The following is a 17,658-nucleotide window of genomic DNA, read 5'->3' as shown; positions in this document are numbered from 1 at the left end:
TATGGGCATCTTCTGGATATGTTGCATAAATGGAATAATCCAACATATTTATTAAGGGGTGTGATTGACTTTTTTACTTAGCATAATTTTTTTGTTGTTTTCTTTTTAGGGCCGCACCTGTGGCATATGGAAGTTCCCAGGCAAGGGGTTGAATCGGAGCTGCAGCTGCTGGCCTACACCACAGCCATGGCAATGCTGGATCTGAGCTGTGTCTGTGACCTACACCACAGCTCACGGCAATGCCAGATCCTTAACCCACTGAACGAGGCCTGAGATCAAACCCACATCCTCATGGATACTAGTCGGGTTCGTTGCTATTTAGCCACAGTGGGAACTCCCCACTTTGTACAATGTTTTGAAGTATAACCTATGTTGTACTTCATTGTTTATTTCTTTTTATTGACAAATAATAAGTAATTTTACACATCACCTTTTGCTTATCCATTAACCAGTTGATAGACATTTGTATTATCTCTACTTTTTGAATATGGTAAATAATTATGCTTTGGACATTTGTGTACAGCATTGTGTACATTTATTTGTTTTATTTCTCTTGGGCATAACCTAGGAATGGAGTTCATTGGTATGGTAAATCTACATGTCACATTTTGAGGAACTGCCAAACTATTTTCCAAAGTTGATTCACCATTTAATATTCCCACCAGAAATGCATAAAAGTTCAAATTTCTCTGTATTTTTGTCCACAGTCATTATTGTCTGCCTGTTTGATTACAGCCACCTCAGTGGGTATGAAAGACATCATATTGTGGCTTTGATTGAATTTGACTGTTGAACATCTTTCATGTGCTTATTGGTCATAAACATCTCTGTGTAGAGAAATTTCTGTTCAAATACCATGCCATTTAAAAAATGTTATTTCTCTTTTTTTTTGACTTTGTGAAATGTAACTTGGTATTTGTTCTTTTTTTTATATATAATGATTTTTTTTTCTGATTATAGCTTGTTTACAGTGTTCTGTCAATTTTCTACTGTACAGCATTTTGTAAGAGTTCTTTATATATTCTGGATACAAGTTTCTTATTAGATATATAATTTGTAAATATATGTATTTCATTTTATCAGTTACTTTTTCACTTTCATGATGTTATCATTTGCAACATAGAAATTTTTCATTTTAATATTATCTCATGTATAATTTTCACTTTTGCCTTGTGCTTTTAGTGTCATGTCTAAGAAACTGTTGAATACTCCAGAGTCACCAAGAGTTATTACTCTTGTTTTCTAAGCATTTTATAGTGTTAGTCCTTAAATTTAGGTCTTGGATCCATTAAAAAATATTTTGTAAATGATTTTTAAAGATTATATTTACATTTATTGCAAAATATTGACTATATTCCTTGTGTTGTACAATACATCTTTGGGTCTATCTTTTACCCAACAGTTGGTACCTCTCACTCCCTCACCCCTTTATTGCCTCCCCACCCATCAACTGGTAACCACTAGTTTGTTCTCTGTATCTGAGAGCCTGCTTCTTTTTTTGTTAAGTTTACTGGCTTGTTTATTTTTAGATTCCACATATAAGTGATATATTGTCTTTCTCTGTGTGACTTATTCTACTTAGCATAATTCCCTTCAAGTCCATCCATGTTGCTAAAAATAGCAAAACTTCATTCTTTTTATGGCTGAGTAGTACCCCATTGTATGAGTATGTGTGTCTACTCACCACATATTCTTTATCTGTTCACCTGTTGATGGACAGCTAAATTATTTCCATGTCTTGGCAATTGTAAATAATGCTACTGTGAACATTGAGGTGCATGTATCTTTGCAAATCAGGGTTTTTTTGGGTTTTTTTGTTTGTTTGTTTGTTTTTTGTTTTTCCCCAAATATATACCCAGGCATAGAAATGCTGGGTGATATTATAATCCCATTTTTAGTTTTTTGGGAAAAACCTCCATAGTGGCTTCCCCAATTTACATTCTCATCAACAGTGTACTGAAGAGTGCCTTTTCACCACATTTGTTTTCTTTTGTTTTTTGCTTTTTAGGGCCACACTTGTTGCATATGGACTTTCCCAGGCTAGGGGTCAAATCAGAGCTACAGTTGCCGGCCTATGCCACAGCCACAGCATGTGCTATCCCCAACCCACTGAGCAAGGTCAGGAATTGAACCCACATCCTCGTGGATTCTAGTCAGGATGCATTTCCACTGCACCACAATAGGAACTCCTCCCCACATTTGTTAGTGTTCTTTTTGATGATAGCCATTCATATAGGTGTGAGGTGATATCTCATTGTGGTCTTGATTTGCATTTCCCTGATGATTAGCAATGTTGAGCATCTTTTCACATGCCTTTTGGCCATCTGCATTTCCTTTCTGGAAAAATGTCTGTTCAGTTCTTTTGACCATTTAATCAGGTCGTTGCTTTCTTAATTTCAATTTTGGAATGTTCATTGCTATTGCATAGAAAAAAAGTGTTTTGTTTTTTCTTTCTATATTGATTTTGTGTCTTTCCATCTTCCTGAATTTATTTATTAGTTCTAGGTTTTAAATTTTTTTTAGATTTTCTGTATAAAAGATGATTTTCTTTCTTTCTTTCCAATCAGTACGCTTTTTATTTATTTTTCTTGCTTAAATGCCCTTTCTATCACCTTTAGTGCCATGTTGAGTTAAATAGAATTAGTGAGAGAAAACCTCCATGTCTGGTTCTCGATCTTAGGGTAAAAGTTTTCACACTTTCACCCTTAATAATGTTAGCTGTGGGATTTAGATAGCCTTTTCAGAGTAAGGAAGTTCCATTCTACTATGGATTTGTCAAGTGCGTTTATCATAAAGGATGTTGGATTTTGTCAAATGCTTTTCTCTGCCTCTGTTGAAATGGCCATATTTTTTTTCTTTCATTCTATTAATTTTGTGTAACTCTTGGTTGATTTTTGTACATGAAAATAACCTTTCATACATTTCTGCGGTAAATCCCACTTGGTAATGGTACATAATTTTTTACATGTTGCTGGATTCTGTTTGCTGATATTTTTTGAAGACTTCACATCTATATTCATTAGAGGTTATAGACCATAGTTTTGTTTTCTTGTGATACTTTAACTGGCCTTGGCATCATGACAATACTGGCCTTAAAGAACAAGTTGAGAAAGATTTTCTTCTCATGCTTTTTTTTTTTGAAAATCTGTAATGGATTTATATTAGTTTCTCTTTATATTTTGGTAGAATTAACCATCAGTTATCTGGGCCTAAACCTTTCTTTTTGGATAGTTAGATTTTGTTTGTTTTCCGGTTTTTTGTCTCTTTAGGTCTACAACCACAGCATATGGCAGTTCCCAGGCTAAGGGTTGAATCAGAGCTATAGCTGTTGGCCTCTGCCACAGCTACAGTAATGCCAGATCCGAGCTGCATCTGTGACCTACACCACAGCTCATGGCAACACCAGATCCTTTAACCCACTGAACAAGGCCAGGGATTGAACCCCTGTCCTCATGGATATTAGTCAAGTTCGTTATCACTGAGCCATAATGGGAACCCTAATAGTTTTTAAATTACTAGTTTAATCTCAACTTGTAATCAAAATGTTTACATTTTCTATTTTATCTTAGATAAGTTTTAGTACTTTGTGTCTTTGTAGGAATTTATCCACTTCATCTTAGTTACTAATTTATTGGCATGTACCAATAAATAGTATTCTCTTATAATTTTTATTTCTCTAATGTCAATAGTGATACCTCTGAGTCATTAATTATCATTCTAATTAGAATCACCTCTTTTTTCTTATTTAGGTGAGGTAAAGTTTTGTCAGTATTGTTCATCTTTTTTAAAGAACTAGCTTTTCATTTTGTTGGCTTTCTTTATTGTTCTTTCGTTATCTATTTATTTTTATTTCCCCTCTGTTCTTTAATGTGCCTTTCCTTATCCTTGCTTCTTTTAACTTTGGATTAGTAAGTTTTTCTATTTTATGTTTTCCTAAAATGGAAGTTTATTGAGGTTGATACACCTTTTTAAAAAATTAATATAGAGATTTACAGGTATAAAGTTTCCTCTGAGCACTGCTTTTACTGCATCTGATAAGCTTTAATGTGCTGCATTTTTGTTTTCATCTCAAAGAATTTTCTGGTTTTGCTTGAAAATTCTCCTGATATTGGTTAGAGTGTATTAAGTTCTATGTAGCTGTCAGTTCCTAGTTTTCTATCTGTCATTGATTTCTAATTTAATTTCTTTGTGGCCCAGAAACATTTTTATATGATTTACATTCTTTTATATATATTGAGACTTATTTCATGCCCTAGCATCTAGACTACCCTGGAGAATTTCAATGTACATTTGAAAAAAAAAATGTATATATACACATACAGCTATTTCCTGTGTAGAGTGCTATAAAAATCTGTTAGTACTGTTTTCTGCATATGATATTTTTCAAGTCTTCTGTTTATTTGTTGACGTTTTACCTCTACCTTTTACTAAAGGTAGAATATTAACATCTTTGCTATTGAATTATCTATTTCTTCTTCCTCTCCTTTGAGTTTTATTACATGTAGTTTGGCCTTTGTTGTTAGGGGCATATGAATTTTTCAGTACTCCATATTGTGATATAATTGATACACAGTTAACTGCACATATTTAATGTATAAAACTTTATGAGTTTGGGCATATGCATATACTCATGGAACCATCACCAGTGTAGCAAGGAAATATACATATCAACCAAAATTTCCTTGTTTCCCTTTTTGGGTTTTTGTTACTTTATTTTTTGTTTGGAGGCTGTGGGTGGTTAATAACATTTAACATATTATCTATGCTCTTAAATTTTAAGTGCATAATGCCACAATATAATTATTGGCTATAGACACTATACTATGTAGCATTTCTCTAGAACTGATTTATAGCATATCACCAAAATTTTATACAAACAACTCCCAATTTCCCCCTTCCTCTGGCCCCTGATTACTACTATTCTATTTTCCATGAATTTGACTATTTTAGGTAACTCATATTTCACTTAGCATAATGCCATACAGGTTCATCCATGTTGTTGCAAATCACAGAATTTCTTACTCAGTGTATTCCATTGCATGAATATACCAGGCTTTCAGTGTCCATTCATCTGTCAATAGAAATTTGGGTTGTTTCAGCCCTATGTTGATTGATGTGTGTACAGATGGGAGAATGCCTCAAGTCTTCCTGTATCATGCTATGAATACTCCCAAGTAGTTGTAGTTTGACATATGCACACAGCCTTCCCACATTCTTCTTGGACATACCTTTCCTGGTTCTCTCTATGAAACTTCAACCTGCTTTGATACTTGCTCCTGTCTTGGAACTACATCTTTTTATGTGCTTTCAACAGCACCCTTAAGCAATGTGTTCTCGACTCTGTTCCAATTAAAGTCAGTCCCATCAGACAGAGACATGGAGCTCTTCATTTAAATGGCTCGCATTCTGCCTTGGGCAGATCCATGCACCCCTGTACCAGAACTGGAGGTGGTGACTCATTTTCCTTAAAGCAATATCCCCATTCTATAAGCTGTCATGGGAGGGAATGCCAAGCCCTGGTCTTCTGGGTTTGTCTCTCCTGGAGTGGATGCTTACTCTGTGAGCATGCTAGGGTAGGGGCAGTTGAAGTTGTTTTATTCTCAACCTTCCACATCTAAGGAGGGAGCATTGGTCTGTTTGGCTCTACATGCCTAGAGTGAAGTTTCAAGGACACAGAACTGGAGAAATAAGTATGATGGTCTGCTCTTCCCAGAGTGAAATATTAGCTCCAGTTTGGGGGTCTTGGAGGAACCCTATTTTCTTGGTTGCACTTGCACAGAGTAGAATGCCCTGAGTAGCTTCTATAAGATGGCACTGCGTGGGGGAGTGGTCAAACACTGATTCTCACTGTTCCTACTGAGATTTAGCATATTTTCTTCAATGATTATTTCTACATTTGTTCTTTCTTCATAGGACAATTTCCAGAGACTTAAATAGTTATTGATGCAAAAATTATATTAATCTGTTAAATTTGTTTTTGGTGGAAAAGTGTCTTCGTATCTCTTCACCACTTTGGAAGTTCTATCCTTTTCTAATTCTTACTCCAAATATACATGTTCCTCTTTTCAGTAATGAACATTCATTCTTCCTTCATTGTTATTCAGATAAAGCCAGTACAGCTAATGCCCCAAATGTGTTAGTTGGGTCATTGATTGTGGAGATTCACAACTGAATGAGATTATTTTTACTTCCTGTGTCAGAGTGTAGAACCATCTGGGAGACAGGCATGCCTGCATACTATACAAATACTATTACTACAAGTCTTCAACATTCCAATGGCTCAAATTGGGTAAATACAGACCAGAGACTTTAATAGACCCTCGAGTCAAACGTGACAAACTTGCAAGTTAGAGTGAAATAGTTCCTAAACATTAAAAAACAAATTAAAATTTCCCTCCATGAATTAACTTGAAAACAACAAGTATATATTACAAATAGACAGGAATATGCAAAGATACCATCAATAGAAAATAGATACCCAAACACAAAACTACATTTTCAGCATATTTAAATTTATTAATATAGCAATAAAATGCATATGAAATAATATTTTAAAGAGACCATAGGAATATAGAGGAAGTGACTCTTGGTGATGATGATTATTAGCAAGTAGATCCCATGTATGTCGACAATGCCATTCCCTGAGTTAACATGAACTGTGAAGAGATATGATAAAGTTTTAGTCACCTAGCTTTTATTATTTTCATTTTATTAACAAGAACATGTTTATTGTGTGATGGACAGTGTGTCTTTCTCAGCCTAATTAACTATTTGATTCAGTTAAATATCTGCTTGTATTTGGTTTCTCTGTTCATGAAGGAAATTATGATTATGGTCTAAATCCCTGTGTAGTTTTATCTACCAGGTGTGAGCAGACTTTTCTTGTATAAAGATACCATAATACATGCTAATTTTATTTCTGTTTTTTAATTATAGATTTATATTCAGGTTTTGTGTATCATTCATGCAATTATGGATAATGTAGGCATGCCTCTGAGAGATGAAAGTATATCCATTATGATGATAAAATTAGGTTTCTGTTCATGTAGAGTTGCATGTTAGATACTGAATTATGATGAGTGAATCGTGGTAAATTAAAGGCATTCTGCAAGGTCTCTTGGGAGAAAGTGAACTGCTAGAATTCCTTGAGAAAACACACTTCTTCACTTGCCACAAGGAAGGTGTTCAGTATACCTTTCTTAAAATTTTTATACAAATTAAATTGATAAATTAGGTGAAGGTGATGGTGATGACTGTTACTTTGAATGTGGTTGGGTCCCAGGTTATATGACAACACTTTTGTATCTCTCCCTATAAGAGAGTTAAACCCTATAAACTGATAAGATAGTTGATGATGAGGTATGTATTAATTTCAGTTATTGCAAAAATATAGCATTTTTTTATTTGTTTATGTTTGTCAGATTATGACATTAGCGGATTTAGTTTCCATTGAACTTTCAGTTTCTGTTTTAAAGCTTTCCGTATTTTGAGCTGCTCTGGTTTAGTTCCTTAGTGGATAAATAATGAAAGCATTAGGATGTTAGTATAAGCCAGGTTTGAAAACTTCACATTCAAGTTAGGGGAACATGCCATGGAGGATACTTCCTGATATTTACCCTTGGACACATGTGAAAATATACAACATACAGAAAAAATCACCGGCAAATATGGATCCCACCTGCAGGTAGAAAAAGACACACATATATGACACCTTCAAACTCACATAGATATAAAAACAAACTCAGACATGTACATCAAACACAAACCTAGATACACATATGGGCACACACAAACACAGAAACATATATACTTGCATATACTCAAAAACACATCCCTAGATGTATAACCACACACAAACACAAATACATACACACACACATATACACAGACACATGCACATACACACTTAAAATTCACCGTAAATACTTTCTCAAAGTAATTCAAAAATAATTTAAATAATTTTGAAATATGTAATAGGGTTTGCCTACTTAAATATACTTCATTAGTTCATGTTTTCTCTGAGATTATAATTTGAATAGTCACTTAGAAGCTGCAACTTCTTACAGAAATATTTGTGTTACCAGATGATAACTTTCACTTTAGGAGTTAACTCCAGTCATTTCTAGACTCAAGCCAAAATGATGACTGTCAGAAAACAGTTATTTCCTTCTGTAGGATCTGGTAAGATAGGTCTATCCAAGCATTTTTTTCCTGTATATAACCAGCAACCAAAAAGTAATTAAATAGCAAAATGAACAGCAAAGTTCTCAAAAAAATGATTATATTTTATGTTTATAACTGCACTATGTATAACTGTATGTAATTTTATGTCATGCGAAAAGTTTTACTTATATCAGAAGCACGTGAAAAGGGCAGAAATAGACATAAAAGAAAAAAGAAACCCTGTCTATGGGAGGACTGAAATTTGGTTCTTGATTGCAACTAACCAGCCTGTGATGCTTTGTAAAGACACATGCTTATTCCTTATGGTCCTCTTCTCTTAATTAGGGTGCTGAATTAGAATAATTTTTAAAATCTCACATTTTTGCCCACTTTACCAGAAAGTACATAAAATCAGCCATGGACTCCACGTAAAGAACCGCTAAGTTAGAGCTGGAAACCTGTTTTTCTCCTCTCAGCAGTGTTAAGCTACAATTGAAGCATAAACAAAGAGCATTAGCAGCAGTGAGGCTAGTGGAAAATGAGGCAGAAGATAATATTTTATATAATTTCAGGAGTTAACACATTTGGAGAAGTATATTCTATTCACAGTATACTTTTGCCTTTAATACTGAAATAACTAATCTTATTTCTCTTAGAAAATACTTCAGTGAAGATGATCTGGTAAACAGGAGAGTTAGATATTCTAGGCTTAAAATAACTGTGACACTGCTGGGTAACTCATTGTTCTATGGAGTAATTATTTTTCGTGCACTTTCAGAGTATAATTTCTGAAGAGTATTTGAATAAAATAAGGCACAGTGAAATTATAATTCCCATCCAAATCAGACTGTCATTAATATAAGAATCAGCAATTATTCAGATGAGAGGTAAATAGTAGCAGTTTGAGTCACTGTAGGTCTACATGGATGTGATATTTAGTATAACTGTTTATGTAAAATTCTTCTATACAACAGTACAACAATACAAAACACAACAAAAAACAACCTAATACGTGTCTAGACAGATAGAACATGCATCTGTGATATTGTATTTGTGCTAGTGTTGTGCTACCTCTGAAAATGACTGCAGTTCATTATATTATCTCAGTTCAAAATATGGACTCATGTATAAGTACATTTCTAGTTTAGGATAAGTAGTATTTTTATTCCACACTGTCCCAATACTTTTTGGTAACTAATCTTTCTAATGAATTTTGCTACTTTGAAATGATTTTTATGATGACCTCAATGAAGTTTCCCACCAAATTTAGAAACATAACATTTTCTGATCATTCCAAGAAAACTGCTTTTGCTGAGTGCCGGTGGTCACTTAGCTGCCAAACTCAAGAAGACATTTTAGTCCTGACTCTCTGAGTATTTATGCTCTGTTTTGATACTTATAGTACTTCTTAGCTCCTTAAAACTCACCTACTTTCCTTGGAACGACATCTTTCTAGTTTGTCCTGTGTTTACAGGATTCTCTTTCTTCAGTATGTATCATTTTCTGAGTTACTTTTAATATTGGTATTTCACAAGCCTTATTTCTTAGTCTGCTGGTATCTTACTCTCCCTGAGTAATCTTAACCATTCAGTTTTCCTTTCCTTTACTATATTTTATGGTAATGGTAATTGTCTTCATAATTTTATAGCTTTTTGGTCTGAAAATATATACCTAAATAGTTTATTATTTATTTAAAAAATAAATCTTCATATATACCCAATAACTCCACACACATTCATTCTGTCCATCAATTGTTATCTTCTATAATTGGCTCAGATTTAATGTGTTAGTTATTTTCCACATCATATTTTTATAAGCTGTGGAGCCAGTCTCCAGGTCTGCCTCAAGGAGATGGTAGTGAATGGGGCTTTCAGCTTGAGGAACAAAGGGGTGAAAGAACAAATGAATGTAGAGAAGCTCCCTTCCCTGTGGATCCCTGTGGCCAGAATAGTGATGAGGCTGGATACTCACTTTTTGAGAAGTCTCCCTCTCTCTCCCCCTCATCCTCTTTCTCTCTTTTTCCCTCCCTCTCTCTCTCTCTCTCTCCTGTTATATTTAAAATGGAGAAAATCCAGTCTCCAACCTGCAGCCTGCTTGCTCTAGATTCTCTAGAATACTCAGGGGGCATCAGAGAAGGAAGATGTGGAATGGATGGAGAGAGAAGGAATAACAAATTAGTGGGAAACAGCATGGCAAAGCTCATTAATAATCCCCCAAACTATAGTGGCTTAAGTGAGGTAAGGCTCTGTTTTCCTCATATAAAATAGTCCAAAATTGGAAGCTTCAGGGCTAGTAGGGAAATTCTGTCATCTCCAAGGTCATGCTACTCACCTTCATTTCCCAGCCACTGGGAAGCAAGGAAGATAGAACTACTCTTAAGGAGATGGTGAACAAGTTGTACACATCACTGTCAATTATATCTCATTTGTCTTAAATGGAGCCACATCAGCATAGCTAGCTACAAGAGAGTCCATGAAATATATTTTTTTCATAGGTAGTCATGTGTCCAGTCTAAACCCAGGAGTTTCTATTACCAAGAATACATGTGAAGGTGGTTAGCCATTATCATCTGAGCAAGGAAATTCAGAGTCAGTATATAGTCAGGAAAATATAAATTATCAAAATTTCAAATAGAGAAGGAGTTAACATGGGGAATTTATATGAAATACTTGAAAAATCTGGAGGACCCACAGAGGGGAAAAAAATCTTATTTTAAGATTAGGAAGCTCCTATCAGACCTGGGATATAGTGCAAAAGGGGGAAGTTATGTTTAAGAAATTACTGTTGTCTTGTGATAAAGGTGCAAAATGGGAAGAGAATGCTACCCTGAGAAGAGAAAGCTGCTGTTGTCCCTGAGTTGGCAACAACAAGCCCACACGCACTATAGAAGATGCTAGAAAATGGCACCAGTGCACCACTGTCATGATTTCTGGAGCTCCAGCCCATGCTTCTAACTCTGGCAGTTCTGTCATCAACACTGCTGAAATCACAGCGCTGTGGGCTGTTAGAAGGATCTCTCTGCTGTTAATGAACAGAAGCCATTGGTATTGCTGAGGCTACTGCTATCACTGGAAGCACCATCCAATGCAAAGTGGTCTCTACCTTTCCACCTTCTAATGGAGCACAAGTTGCCTTCCAGTAGAAGAAACAACTGAGGAATGAGCTGGCTGTGGACTGAGAAACATGGTTTGGAGATACCATAGATGTGTAGAGGAAAAAAGAAAGCCTTAGAGCTACACTCAGAGCTAACAGTTAACTCTGACACAGAACAATAGCACTCTTACATATTTGGTGGCCAGGAAAAACTTCTGTGATTAAATGACATTTGAGAAGACACCTGAAAGAAATTAAGGCCAGAATCATGTGAACAACTAAAGAAAATTAGTAAATGAAAGAAAGTAAATTTCACGAAGTACAAATATACATGGCATAGAGGACCTTGTGGCTGTCCCACAGTGAATAAGGTATTAAAGTCAGAGAGGCAGTTGAGGGCACAAACTTATAGGACATTGTGGTTGATGGCAAGGACTTTGGATTTTATTCCAAGTAAAATGGGGAGCAGTTTCAGGAAGGTAAAGAAACTTTTTAAAAAAATTATTGCTGTGAGGAGATGAATCATCATAGGGTATCAACTTAGATATTCAAGTATGTTACAAAGATTCAATGAATAATAACTGTCCATGTTATAAAATATAACATGTAAATGGAAAAGGTAAAAATATTAAAAAAAAAAAAACACATGAGAACCTAATACACAACAGATTAAAAAATTATAGGATAGTAGCTTTAAAATGGGAAATTTTCTCAATATGGATACTTTCTAAATTTATATCATTCTAATGGCTAACTTGTCAATTTGACTAGACTTTGATGGTTAGTTATTTGGCCAAACAGTAGTCTGGATGTTTCTGTGAAAGCATTTGTGGATGTGATTAACATTTACAATCAATTGACTTTAAGTAAGTAGATTACCCTCTGGGATGTGTGTGGCCTCATTCAATCAGTTGAGGGTTTTAAGAAAAAAAGATTTCCTGAAGAAGTAATTCTGTCTCAAGACTAAAACATCAAAGAGGAAATAAAAAAAATTAACTATAAACAAGTTACAAGGAATATACAAGGATCCAAAACATGTGATGCAGCAAAAGCAGTTCTGAGAGGGAAGTTTATAGCAATACAAGCCTACATCAAGAAACAATAAAAATCTCAAACAACCTAACCTTATACCTAGAGCAACTAGAGAAAGAAGAACAAACAAAACCCTGAATAAAAGGAAAATTATAAAGATCAGAGCATAAATAAATGAAATAGAAACAAAGGAAACAATAGAAAAGATCAGTGAAACAAAAATCTGGTTCTTTGAAAAGATAAATAACATTAATAAACTCTTAGACTCATCCAGAAATAAAAAGGGCTTAAATCAAATAAAATTAGAAATGTAAAAGAAGTTACAAAAGACATCACAGAAGTACAAAGGATTTTAAGAGACTACTATAAGCAACTATATATGCCAATAAATTGGACAACCTAGAAAAATGGACAAATTCTTAGAACAGTACAATCTTCCAAGACTTAACAAGGAAGAAATATAAAATATTAATATACCAATCACAAGTACTGAAATTGAAAAGGTGATTAAATAACTTCCAACAAATATAACTGTAGAGAGGGTTTGGCCTATGTTTTCCTCTAAGAGTTTTATGGTGTCTGGTCTTATTTCTAGGTCTTTAATCCATTTCGAGTTTATTTTTGTGTATGGTGTTAGAGAGTGTTCTAATTACATTCTTTTCTATGTGGCTGTCCAGTTTTCACAGCACCACTTATTGAAAAGGCTGTCTTTTCTCCATTGTATATTCTTGCCTCCTTTGTCATAGATTAGTTGACTATAGATGACTATAGTTGACTATAGATACACTGATAGATACTTCTTTGTGCCAGTACCATATGGTTTTGATGATTGTTGCTTTTTAGTATAGTCTGAAGTCAGGGAGCCTGACTCCTCCAGCTCCATTTTTCTTTTTCAGGAAGTCTTTGGCTATTCTTAATCTTTTGTGCTTCCAAACAAACTTTAAAATATTTTGTTCAAGTTCTGTAAAAAATGTCCTTGATAATTTGGTAGGGATTGCATTGCAGCTCAATACCAAAAAAACAAACAACCCCATCAAAAAATGGGCAGAAGATCTAAATAGACAGTTCTCCAAAGAAGACATATGGATGGCCAAAAAAACACATGAAAAGATGTTCAACATCACTTATTATTAGAGAAAGGCAAATCAAAACTACTATGAGGTACCACCTTACACCAGCCAGAATGGCCATCATCAAAAAGTCTACAAACAATAAGTGCTAGAGAGGGTGTAGAGAAAAAAGAACCCTAGTACACTGTTGGTGGGATTGTAAATTGGTGCAACCACTGTGGAAAACAGTATGGAGATGCCTCAGAAAACTAAACATAGAACTACCATTTGATCCAGCAATCCCACTCTCGGGCATCTATCTAGAGAAAACCATGACTCGCAAAGACACATGTATTCCAATGTTCATTGCAGCACTGTTTTCAATAGCCAAGACATGGAAACCACCTAAATGTCCATTGACAGAGGAGTGGATCAAGAAGAGGTGGTACATATACACAATGGAATATGATTCAGCCATCAAAAGGAATGAAAGACCGGCATTTTTAGCAACATGGATGGACCTAGAAATTATCATGCTAAATGAAGTCAGTCAGACAATGAAACACCAATATCACATGCTATTACTTATATGTGGAATCTGAAAAAAGGACAGAATGAACTTCTTTGCAGAACAGATATTGACTCACAGACATTGAAAAACTTATGGTCTCTGGAGGAGACAGTTTGGGGAATGGGGGGATGCGCTGGGGTTGTGGGTTGGAAATCCTATAAAATTAGGTTGTGATCATTGTACAGCTATAAATGTAATAAATTCATTGAGTAATAAAAAAACAAAAAATGAAAAACAAATATGTGCAGAACCAGACAATCTTGCAAATTCTATCAAACATTTCGAGAAGAGTTAACACTTATCCTTTTAATGCTTTTTCAAAAAAAATGGAGAGGAAGGAATACTCCAAAACTCATTCAATAAGGCCACCATCACCATTACCCTGACACCAAAACCAGTCAAAGATACCACAAACAAAAAAGGAAATTATAGGCCAGTATCGCTAATGAACACAGATGCAAAAATCCTCATCAAAATACTAGCAAACTGAACCCAGCAATACATTAAAAGGATCATACACTGTGATGAAGTGAGTTTATCCCAGGGATGCCAAGATTTTTAAGTATCCACAAATCAGTCAGTGTGATATACCACATTAACACACTGAAGAATAAAAACCATATGATCCTCTCAATAGATGCAGAAAAATATTTTGACAAAAGCCAACATGCATTTCTGATAAAAAAAAAAAAAAAACTTCCAAAAAGGGGTCATAGAGGGAACCTACCTCAGCATAATAAAGACTATATATGACCAAGTCATAGCTAACATCATTCTCACTGGTGAAAAGCTGAAATAATTCCCTCTAAGATCAGGAACAAGATATGGATGATGGATGTCCACTCAGCACAGGTTTTTTATTTTTTGTCTTTTTAGGGCTGCACCATGGCATATGGAGATTGCCAGGCAAGGGGTCCAATCAGAGCTGTAGCCACCTCCCTATGCCAGAGCCACAGCAATGCCAGATCCAAGCCGTGTCTGTGATCTACACCACAGCTCACAGCAAAACTGGATCCTTAACCCACTGAGTGAGGCCAGGGATTGAACCTGCAACCCTATGGTTCCTAGTCAGATTCGTTTCTGCTGCACCATGAGAGGAACTCCTTTTATTGTTTGTTTTTGTTTTGTTGTGTTTTGTTTTTTTCACTCACCGTTTTTATTCGCCATGGGTTTGAAAGTCCTAGCCATGCAATCAGAGAAGAAAAAGAAATAAAAGGAATCCAAATTGGAAAAGAAGTAAAATTATCACTATTTGCAAATGACATGATACTATATGTAGAAAATACCAGATGCTATCAGAAGAATGTTGGAGCTTATCAATGAATTCAGTAAATTTTCAGAAATACCCAGAAATCTATTGTGTTTCTGTATACCAACATTGAAAAATCAAGAAAGAGAAATTAGGGTAAAAAATTCCCATTTACCATCACATCAAAAATAATAAAATACCTAGGAATAAACCTACCTAAAGAGACAAAAGACCTGTACTCTGAAAACTGCAATATGATGATGAAATAAGTCAAATATGACACAAACAGATGTAAAGATATCCCCTGCTCTATAACAAATTTTTTAAAAATTTGTATAGAAACAAATAAGACCCCAAGTAGCCAAAGCAATCCTGAGAAAGAAAAATGGAGCTGGAGGAATTAGGCTACCTAAATTCAGACTATACTACAAAGCTACAGTCATCAAAACTGTATGGTACTGGCACAAAAACAGAAATATAGATCAGTGGAGCAGGATAAAAAGCCCAGAAATAAACCCATGCACCTATGGTCAACTAATCTATGACAAAGGAGACAAGAATATACAGTGGAGAAAAGACAGTCTCTTCAAAAAGTGGTGCTGGGAAAACTGTACAGCTATATGTAAAATAAAATCAGAACACTCTCTAATGCCATACACAAAAATAAACTCACAATGGATTAAAGACGTAAATATAAGTCTGGATACTGTAAAACTCTCTTAGAGGAAAATGTAGGCCGAACACTCTCTGACATAAATTGTAACAGTATCTTCTCAGATATACCTCCTAGAAAATGAAAATAAAAATAAAGTAGTGGGACCTAATTAATCTTTAAAATTTTGCCCATTAAAGGTAACCATAAATAAAACAAAGAGACAACCCACAGAATAGGCTAAAATATTTGCAAATGAAGTGACTGGCAAGGGATTAATCTCCAAAATATACCAACAACTTATACAGTTCAAAATAAAAAAAAACAACCCAATGAAAAAATGGGCAGAAGGCCTAAATAGACATTTTCCCAAAGAAGACATACAGATGACCAAAAAACACATAAGATGCTCAACATCACTAATTATAAGAGAATTGCAAATCAAAACTTCAATGAGGTATCACTTCACACCAGTCAGAATGATGATCATCAAAAAGTCTACAAATAGTAAATGCTAGAGAGGGTGTGGAGAAAAGGGAACCCTCCAGCACTGGTGGTGGGAGTATAAATTGGTACCACTACTATGTAATATAGTATGGAGGTCCCTCAAAAAATCAAAAATAGAACCATTTGATCCAGCAATCCTACTCCTGAGCATCTATCTAGAGAAAACTATGACTCAAAAGGACGCATGCACCTCTGTGTTCATTGCATTACTATTTACAATAGCCAAGACATGGAGGCAATCTAAATGTCCATTTGCAGAAAAATGGATAAAGATGTGATACATATATACAATGGAATATTACTCAGCCACAAAAAAATGAAATAATGCTCTTTGCTGAAACTTGCATAGACTTAGAGATTATCATACTAAGTGAAGTTAAATAGTGAAAGACGAACACTGTGTGATATCACTTATATGTGGAATCTAAATAAAAGGATACACATGAACTCATTTGCAGAATAGAAACAGAATTTAAAAACAAACTACTAGTTACCAAAGGGATGACAGGGGAGGGATGGACAGGGGGCTTGGGATTGGCATATACACACTGTTGTATATGGAATACCTGGCCAACAGGGACCTGCTATATAGCACAGGGAACTCTACCCAATATTCTGTGATAATCTTTATGGGAAAAGAATCTGAAAAAAAATGCTTGTATGTTTATGTATAACTGAATCACTTTGCTGTACAGCAGTTTTCATGACAGTAAATTAATTATACTTCAATAAAACTTTAAAAAATGAAAAAGAAATTCACAAACAAAAAAGACTTACCTGAATAAATATTCAGACTATCAGCCAGCCCCATAAATTTCAGACTTACTAGCCCCCACAACTGTGTGAGCCAGTCTTTAAAATTCTGTCTTACTCTTCTCCTATATATATATATATCCTATTGATTCTATATCTCTGGAGAACTCTATCTGCTACATTCTTCTTGTTATACACAAAAATTTTAGGGGGTTCCTTGTAGCACATCTGGTTAAGGACAGCAATGTCATTGCTGTGGCTTGGGTTTGATCTCTGGCCTGGAAACTTCCACATGCTGCAGGGCACAGACAAAAAAAAAAAAATTCCGATGGATTAACTGTTATATGTAAAAATATAAAATTGGAAAACAGTTATTCAGATTCTTCATATACAAAGTTTCAATGTAGTTTTAACAAGTAATTTAAATCCCAAGTAAAAAGATTAATGTATTTGATTCAATTTAAAAGAGAAAAACATTCTATATATGATCATTATAAATGTAAAGCTAACAAACACCTAGAAAAAATGATTAACATTTTTAATATGTTAAGAACTTCTAAAAGTTCCAATATACTAATATAAAAGTTAC

Source organism: Sus scrofa, chromosome 5, assembly GCF_054392235.1.
Source record: "Sus scrofa isolate SSC_HxYL_T2T_F1_AM1 chromosome 5, Sscrofa_HxYL_maternal_Yorkshire_Landrace_v2.0, whole genome shotgun sequence".
Taxonomy (NCBI): Eukaryota; Metazoa; Chordata; class Mammalia; order Artiodactyla; family Suidae; genus Sus; species Sus scrofa.
The sequence above is the reverse complement of the archived record's forward strand: the minus strand, read 5'-3'. Positions refer to the sequence as shown.